The following is an 8,091-nucleotide window of genomic DNA, read 5'->3' as shown; positions in this document are numbered from 1 at the left end:
CACTCAACAGTTCTATTTTAGGATTAATGAATTTCTTTTGAAGCATTTTCCAATCATTATTTATGATAAATATAACATTTTAATATTTATATAATTTAAAATGCGCGCGCTAAAAGCAACAAATCGTGTTGCTGGCACGACGCATGCGCAGTTCAAAAAGTTCCCAAAATTGGGAGCACTGATTCATATGCTAAAAAATATTCGTCTCAAGTAATTGGTCGATAAACTTATTATGAATGCTCACATTTATAAAGAAGGCATTATCAATAATATTCAATCATTAAAAATGGAATCTTGCATTAACCCTTTTGAATTTATTTTTTTATTTTAAGAAAATACCCTAAGTATATTTTCAACTTTATGAAGTAAGTATAACGAACTGTATGCATTTTGATACTGCATATGCAGTATAATTTTTCATAAATTTTAAGAGTATGTTAAAAATGGGTTAGCTGAGTAATGAATTTTCACTTATAATCAATAAAATCGCATTATTTTTGCAATTATTAATTGATCAATTATTTTAAATCATGGTAATTTAAAGGTGGTGTAGACTTAAACCAATTTTGTATTAAAAATTATGAAATAAGTGAACCTTAACAAGTAAGAAATAAAATGAATAAATATTAATTTCGTTTGTGTTTGCTTTACCGACATATTCTGTAAATCGCTAACTTAGAACCCCCGACTTTGCAAGAGGTTGGCTTGTGAATGGGCCTTGCTGCTGTTGATGCTGCTCGTTTCAAGTACACTCTAAACAGTCTGAACGAACCCATTTAGGTCTCTACAGGTATCTACTGGAGCTCAAGTTGCAAATGACACCAACTTTCATTTGAGCCGCAACATGAGTGAACACCTAGTTTTTTCTGTGTTAATGCAATGTTAATACAATGAAACTTCTCCAGTCTATGCTCCTCAGTCCGTCTTCGAACACTAAAAACATAGTTTTGTTGGTATTGATGGAAGCAAATTATTTTATTACCCAAACCAAATTTTTCACGTTGTTGGCTGTACAATCAACCTCAAAATTACTTGAATTATAAAAACGACAAAGTCGCTATTAAGACGCCATTGACGCTTTTATAACAAATCTTATATGTATAACTTAAGCAATTTGATCATTTGGAGCATTATGCAATTTTTAAATACTTTTTTTTCAAAATCTACTTCGAAAATTAAATAATTTGAAAAGTTTTAAATTAAAAATTATGTAATTTGAAATGTTTGAAATTTAAAACTATGATTTATTGATTTATTTATTAAACGTATAGTTGATCATTAAAAATTATGTAATGGTAATTGAGTATTTCATAAAATATTATTTTAGACACCAGTGGTTTTTTTATCTTTATGTGGCAGAGGTCCCTGTATTGTACGGTTGGTAAGTAAAAGAACTACTATATCATAATCAATTTTACTTACGCGAAATTAATTGAAAACGCGAGAAAAATAAGTTCTAAAAAATTCATTGCGGGCTGGGTTTGAACCAACAACCTCCTCATTACATGTGAGGGGCGCTACCAATTGCGCTACCGCAGCACCAACAGTGGAAATTTTAGAACTTGTATTTGCTTAATTTCGATCGAAATTAGTTTTCATAGATCTTATTATTTTATTTATTATTATATTTATTATTGTATTATTATTAATTTCGCGTAATAAAAATTGATTATGATATAGTAGTTCTTCTGCTTATCTACCGTACAATACTGAGACATCTGTCGTACAAAGATCAAAAAACCACTGGTATCAGGCCTCTAAAATAATATTCTATCTAATTAACCAGTATAACCGAAACTCTCTTTCTATAACAGTAAGCAGTGGCCTAGGCAACACTTTAGTGTCGAATTAAGAACTAATAGTTATTTAATATTATTTATTAATTGAATAACAACTTCATAGTTGTGTTACGTAAAAGTTGAGTTTGTTCTTGATCGGTGCATTTAATCGATGAGAATTCAGCATCTGAAGTCTCGCGACATGACGTTAGGTCCTAATTCTACTCGATCCTTGCAGTTATATACTAGATAGAACTAGCTCGATTCGTCATTGCGACAGCTTTCCCACAACTGGCATCAAACAAATCGAGAGAAGTTACCATTTCGTGATCCACCACCATTTTCATTATCATTGCAAAAAACGTTCTTATTAAGATGCAGCTACATACTATCAAAGCATTATTAATATTATGAATATATCACTTCGATAATTCTCGATAATTGGGGGCTTTTCTTTAACATTATCTGCATTCTTCGTAAAATTCTGAAAATTGACTTAAATAACTTTAATAACTTTAAATTTCAAGCACATGTTTACTGTATATAGTTTAATCCTTACTCTGAGTTCGGGAAGCATATGATAAATTTCGCACATATAGTTCTGGATCTGAGCATGGGTTGTAAGATCGTGGTAAGATTAGCCAAGACTTTTTTTCTCAGTTGACGACTTTTGCCCTAATTCAATTCGAGGGCAAATAAGAAGAAAAAAAAGATTGGACCGGAATGGGGACAGACATCGTCGAAGTTGCAAAGGATAAGAACGGAACCATGCTGTGGTGGTCAGCCGAATAGAAGGCAAGACAAGAAGACTGAGCTTTATTGTCCAGAACCGATGAAATACGAATATAGTGCCCCCAACCTACCAACCGAAAACTCGATTCCAACGAGCTAGCCGATATAAGTTTGCCAAACCTAACATGAAAATCCAACATGGAAGACGCTAAGGTCTATGAAAGCAAAAGAAATTGAATCAACCCCCGTTCAAGGATCCATTCTTCGTATTTTTTTTAGCAAAGTACACTGATAAAAATATATAATCTAGATCGAATTTTATTACATAAAATAAATTTTCATTTACGGACTTCGATTTTATAAACTATGTACTTTTATTACATTTTCAACGCTTAATATGTCTCACTTTTTGATTTTTACATGCCATTTGAATCCGGCATTAATGAATCATGAAAGGACATGATATCCGTTTAAACTAATCGTTTTTATTTATCAAAGGTTAGAGAAGCAACCAATTTTGAAGATTGCGTTTTGTGAAGGACCGTGTGGGAATGACCACGACAAGGTAACAAAAGAAGGAACGGAGATATGTTTCAGAGAATTTTTTCGGTGAAGTAGAGGACACACTGCGACTGAAACGAAGTTGGAAGGCAAGTCCGAAGATAAATAGTGCTTCGATTTTCACGTCGCATCTGATGCCGGTGAACAACACTTGTCAAGATATCGACGCGTCCTTGTGATAGAAAAAAAGGAAAATATTTGGTTGCAAGAAAGGTTAACATTTCAACCAGAGAATATTTTCTACCAACAGAGATAAATTTTCAACGAAGACAGATGCTTTTTTTGACCAAATAGTTGAATTTTCAATCTAAAATACGAATTTTTCAACAAAATAGTTCATTTGCAACGAAGAAAGATGCGAAAAGATATGATATTTTAGAAAACAGTTGAGCTTTTAAGGAAAAAAGATGATTTTTTAACAAAATAGTTGAGTTTTCAACAAGATAATTAAATTTATGTAACAGAAGTATGTTTCGGGCATCTTAGTAAAATTTTTTTTTTAATATTAGCGATAGAAAATATTCTGAAATATTCTGATAAGACAAAGGACTTGGGGTGGGACAATGGTAGGGGCATATTGGGAAGTTCCGTGAGCAAACCACCCAGACACAAGGAACCCAAATTTAAAATGAAAAAATGTGAAAAGTTTTTCGTACAGGAAAGCCACTGGATTTTCGTAGGAACTGAATACTCGTCTGTCTACCCATTCTTTCAACTTGATGACAGCTTTGAGCATCGAAAAAAAGCTACAGAGGATACCGGGCGCGTGCAGACTTGTTCACGCCCTTTAGATTCGTCAGTGAACATTACATTAGTTCTTCACTGGTATGCCTTTCCATTTTCATGTAAATTATCGCCGTTTTTTAACTGGAGATTCTGGTCATAGTTTTTCAAAAAATCGAAATTTTTTTCTTCATATTTTGGTAGTAAATACTTCTAGGAATAGAATTTTAAAAGTAATAGAAGCCATTGATGTCAGGATTGGACCGCAAACAAAACTGTACGCTGAGAAAATCAACAACTTGCACATTAGGCCAGTCAACGAAGCTGAATGAGGAGGCTTAAATGGAAATAATTTGTAACAATGAACTTAGTTGTCAGGCGCTCGAGCTGCCACCTTCCAATATGGCGGCCTATTTCATGTTTTTGGATTTTCCTTGGGAATGGCTGTTTTTAGAGCAAAAATAGTTATATAATAAAACACTCTAAATTTTCTTCTGAAAAAAAAGTTATATAAAACATTGCCATAAAGTGAATAGTTTTCCGGGAAAATTGAAAAGATTGAACATTTTTGGAAGTTCATTAATTTTGCATTTATGAGCGATTGCCTCAGTGAAAACGAGTGCAGTTTAATGTTTCGAGCTTCGTTGAAGGTAAGCTACCGTGCAATATCGATAATTTCGTTGTAGCTATATTATTTATTTAATGCTGAAAATCATTTTGATAATTTTCAACGCTTAATTTGAAGAAGTTTCTTTCATTCCTCGAAGTAGGGACTTTGTCATTAACCTTCCTCATGTCTTAACAACGCATCTGAAAATTTTCGAAAATTTAAATTAATTTTCTAATATTAAAAACCGCGTTTTTCTGAACCTGTGTCAAAACTCTCGGAAAATCCGAGTTGAGTCTGAGGGGTGAAGTAATAACGACTCCTTCCACATGCCTTGGGACCCTGCGAACTGCATTTCCCAGCGCATGAAGCGACCACGGTGATGTGGCCATAGGCGACAATCGGCGTCCCTCTTCCGCCAAAGCAAATATGCGAGGGCAAGCGAGAGACTAACGGGCTTGTTCGTACAGTCAAGCACAGTAATTTCTATTTTTGTAAGAGAACCGTTCTTCTCCCGCTAACATTTCACGTCTATTAAACGCGTTTTTTTATCAGAAAAAATCATATCATTACTGATTTTTGCATGCAGCATTCCAAAGGTGCTCCAATGATCGTATAAAAATTCAGTAATGATCGGATTAAAATTAAGCTTTATAATCAAGCTCTGAAGTGAATTTAAACCTTTTGTTCGACACGCCTTCAAAATACTTCTGGCTTCACATCTGCTGTTGTTGATATAGAAAGTCATTTGTAAAATAATAATCTCGAAAACAATCTAACAAGAACGGAAAATTATTAGCATTCCATGAAATAATTCATATCAATACTTTAAGGGGATGATAATAAAATAACCAATTTTTGTATCTCTATTCTTCTCCCGCTAAAATTTCAGGTCTATCAAACGCGTTTTTTGTATCAGAAAAAAATCATATCATTACTGAATTACTGATTTTTGCATGAAGCATTGCAAAGGTGCTCCAATGATAGTATCAAAATTCAGTAATGATCGGATTAAAATTAAGCTTATTATCAAGCTCTGAAGTGAATTTAAACCTTTTGTTCGACACGCCTCCAAAATACTTCGGGCTTCACATCTACTGTTATTTATGTAAAAAGTCAATCTAACAAGAACAGAAAATTATTAACATTCCATGAAATAATTGAGATTAATAGTTCAAGGTGAAGAAAATAAAATAACCATTTTTATGTCTCCATTATTCTCCCGCTAACATTTCACGTCTATCAAACGCATTTATTGTATCAGAAAAGAATCATATCATTACTGATTTTCGCATGAAGCATTGCATTTTTTTTATTTTTGCATGAAGCATTGATTAATTTTTAAATTCAAAACAACATTTCAAGCAAAGAGAGGCATTTTCAGATAAAATAATTAACCTTCAACAGGTAAATGCTTTTTAATGAACTTAAATAAAAGTGATATAAATAGAAATGAAAGGAAAGTAATGTATTGACAAAAAAATTATATCACGAAAGGTCTATAGGTAGAGAAAAAGAATATATTGTATTTTTTGTAATTAACATCTAATAATGACTAAAAGTATTTTTCCCGACGGCAATACAACAAATTGCATGAAAAAGTTTTCAAACGTGTTTTTTTTACAAAACATATATTTAAGATTGTAAGTCAGAATCTGGTTTGTCGCTTTAAAAAAAATATTACTTAATCTATGAAAAAAGAAGAACTTCTTTATTATTTTGCATTTATTCAAATACTTTTAGTATGAGAAATGTGATCAAGAGAATGTTGCCCCAAATAAATGTATATCAGATTGTAGACAATTTCTTATCACAAATGTTTATTAAAAGATAGTAATTATGTATTATGTATTATTATCATTTATTATGGCATATGTTATCGAAGAGAACCGCAATTCTTCGCGCTTTTCCCATTCGTTACAAAGTTAAAGATAATGAACAGCCTAAAATGAGATTTCGATGTAATCTGTTTAGTAAAACAGGTCTATTTCTGTATTCAGGGTGGCCGTTTTAAACGAAGAACAAAATTCACGTTCATTTCCGGGTTTTTCCGGTTTCGCAAACATTTTCCGCGGTCAATAAAATTATGCACTTTGAACTCTAAAGCTTAACTTTTTTCTATTTGCAATAATAAAATCAAAGTACAAATTGAAGCACTCAAATTGTACCACTTGAATTTTGAACTGTTGAAACCGGGGTTTCGAAGTTTCTGAATTACACTTTTTTTATTGAATTGCTTTATAATATCCACTTAAAGATAAATATAAATCTACGTCATCATTTTGAAATCTATCAATTAAAGAATCAGTCAACTTTTCAATTTTTGAAATTACATTAATTCAAATAATTTTAAGATAGAAAATCTGAAAAATGGACAGTTGCATTTTTTAAACTAAGCACTTCTTAAATTAAAAATTAAATTCTTTTTAACTTATGTTGTTTGGACATTCTTGAAAAGCTTCAAATTTTATTTTAAAATCTTGTTAAATCTAGAAGTTCTTTTAAATGTATGCAACTTTAAAATTACTTTTAAAATGTTTTTTGGACTTCTGAATGTCTTTTGAAATTAATAGAATTTTTTGTTCATCTTATAGAAAATTTGGGAAATTATAAAAACTCATGTTAAAATATTCTATACTCTTTTTTAACAATTTTGGAAATCTTTTAAAATCTTTTTCAATATTCTTTGTGAATAATATTCCAAAATGAAAAATTATTTTCAATTTTCCTAGGAATCTAATGAGAATGTTTTTATTCTTTCTATTGAAGTTTTAAATTAATTTTCAATCTTTTCATAACTTCCAAACACCTATTAAAGTTACTCAAATTTCGTCTAGAAATAATAAGGGTCCAATTGCTATTTAAACATCTAAATTGAAACATTTCACTTAGACATTAAACCTTTCTTTTTAAATAACAATCAAAATAGTAACGTTCAAAGCTCATAAGATATTCGAAATTCAAACGATTCAAGTTTTCCCAGGTAAAACAATTCAATTACAAATTGTTTATTTTTAAATATTCGGTTTTTATTTATTCGGCTTGAATAAACAGTCAAATATTGATAAATAAAAAATAAGTATTATTGTTTTTAATGAAAAAATTTAAAATAGCATGAATTAATATTTTACACTGAGCCAATATTTTTAATTTAGCGAAAGCTTTTAGTTACAAAATACATTATTCCGAAGTAACTTTTTAATTAAAAATAGTTTACGAAGTTTCAGTCGGATGTTTGCTTTCTTAAATGATTAAGACTAGAGTTGAAACAGTTTAATTTTTAATGTTAAAAGCTGGACATTTCGAATTTTTAACGGATTTAGAATCGTTTTTAACAATCAATTATTGAAAAAATAATTGATTTATATTTACAGTTTGATCCAATAAAAATACTTTTTATCAAGAATTGGTAACTTTAAACGCTTTCAATTTTTAATTCTTTAAGTCTTCAATAATGCTATTTTAAAATTCTTTACATTCAAAATAAAAAGTCTAAAGTGAACATTTTTTAAGTAGAGCATTTCCAAATTACACATTGAAGACTGAACGATGAGATAATTGAAATAGATAAAAATTGAACTAGTTAACTTTTAAAACTTCTGAAACTGAACTGGGCCACATTTTTCTCAAAACATTTTTAAAATTCCCGGTCAACAAATAAATTCACTGTCATTTCCACGGTTGCCCGGT

General features: G+C 30.6%; 1 protein-coding gene and 1 non-coding gene across 2 annotated transcripts in view; both read right to left on the bottom strand.

Moving 5' to 3' along the window:
- LOC117170254 (Krueppel-like factor 7) overlaps positions 1 to 8,091 on the bottom strand; it is a 457,787-nt gene that overhangs the window by 191,534 nt on the left and 258,162 nt on the right. The gene's annotated exons all lie outside the window — the stretch shown is intronic.
- Trnat-ugu lies at positions 1,467 to 1,539 on the bottom strand. Its single transcript has one exon. It is a non-coding gene; the product is annotated as a tRNA-Thr (tRNA).

This window comes from Belonocnema kinseyi, chromosome 3, assembly GCF_010883055.1.
Source record: "Belonocnema kinseyi isolate 2016_QV_RU_SX_M_011 chromosome 3, B_treatae_v1, whole genome shotgun sequence".
NCBI classification, from domain to species: Eukaryota; Metazoa; Arthropoda; class Insecta; order Hymenoptera; family Cynipidae; genus Belonocnema; species Belonocnema kinseyi.
The sequence above is the reverse complement of the archived record's forward strand: the minus strand, read 5'-3'. Positions and strand labels throughout refer to the sequence as shown.